Source organism: Rutidosis leptorrhynchoides, chromosome 5, assembly GCF_046630445.1.
Source record: "Rutidosis leptorrhynchoides isolate AG116_Rl617_1_P2 chromosome 5, CSIRO_AGI_Rlap_v1, whole genome shotgun sequence".
Classification (NCBI taxonomy): domain Eukaryota; kingdom Viridiplantae; phylum Streptophyta; class Magnoliopsida; order Asterales; family Asteraceae; genus Rutidosis; species Rutidosis leptorrhynchoides.
Genome location: NC_092337.1, coordinates 397,580,530 through 397,582,118, shown reverse-complemented (window position 1 = coordinate 397,582,118; position 1,589 = coordinate 397,580,530).

Sequence of the window (1,589 nt, the reverse complement as noted above, 5' to 3'; positions counted from 1 at the left end):
TAAAATGTGTACTAAATCTAGTGTCTATATATAATTACCGAACAATAATACAATACCACATTGTAGCTTACATTATTATTATTATTATTGAAATGAAATAAAAATTTCGGTTCTAATTACCTTTTTCACCTTTTTATGTATTTTTTCAATATAACAAAGATAAAAAGTACTTGACAATAAAATGAAATAAGTACTTGACAATAAAATGAAATCTTTTTTTATCTTTTTGATTAATTTCACAAAGTTCATTCTTTTTGTTTCTTTTTCTCCTCCTCAAACTTTGATTAATTTTGCAATTAAGCACAATTTGACTTTGTCTTCACGTTTATTTACAAACATGAACATGTAAGCTCCCCTCAAATATAAACATACAAAATATCCCCCCTCCCCTCTCTCTCCCCCCCCCCCCCCACCCCCCCCCCCCCCCCCCCCTCTTAACCATTAGCTTATCAATTCAAAAGCTACGTAGTCAAGGAACTAAGCATTAACTATACAATGCCTAATTGTCTAACTAAGAACTTAAAACGAGCTTCGTCTAAAGGCTTAATAAACAAATATGCTATTTGAAGTTTACTAAACAGAATATACAGTTCTATGTCTAGTAGTTGGGTTTGCTATTTGAAGTTTACTAAACAGAAATATGCTATTTGGAGTTTTAGTAACACTAAATCCGTAGTCTAGTAGTTGGGCTTGCATCCACAAAACTTTTGAACAACAATGAGAAGCAACAATGTTGTAACGACCCTGAATTTTCCAACTATATTATTAATATTTATTATTAATACTTGCGTGTTAATAAATGTATTCTTATACATTTTCTTTGTCACCGTAATTGACTTTCCATGTCCCAACTCGTCTTTTCGACACGTGCTTTTCACGAATAATATTTCGAATATATTATTTACGTTCATAATTAATTATTATTAATTATTCCTAATTAACTAATGTAAATAGTTAATTACTTGGACTTTTTACTAATTTGTTGCATACTTATACATTGGCTTATGTTATTGGACTTGGACCATCAAGGCCCACCCGACACCACTTAATGGACTAATTAGTGAGCCCATTTTTATGCTAGTGATTCATTAAGGATAAACAGAGATTAATTAGTTAAGTGTTGGAGACAAAGATGTTTCAAGCATGCATGCACCACTTTCACATGTATTTGACTTATACACTTTCCTAGCAAACACCATCCTCCCACACATGAAAGATGAAACTTGACCACCCCTTTTTGGAAGCAAGGCCGACGGTTTTGAGCAAGGGAGAGAGAGATCCATTTTTCTTTTTCTTTTTTGTTACTTATATGCTAGTTTGAACTTCATTTTACACACATCATACTTACACCACTTCTTTTCTCTAGACTTTTTCTCTCTAAATTGTAAGTAAAATATTTTATTTCTTTCTTCTTTCTCTCTTTGAAACCGCCAAGTTCATCATCATCATACTTGTTGTTGTTTGTTGTTAAAGATCAAGCTTTATAGTTTGTATCTTCATGTAATCTTGCTTCTTCCATCCTTTGTTTGATGAGGAAACAAGAACAAGGATCTAAGCTTGTTAGCTTATGATTCTACACTTGAAATATT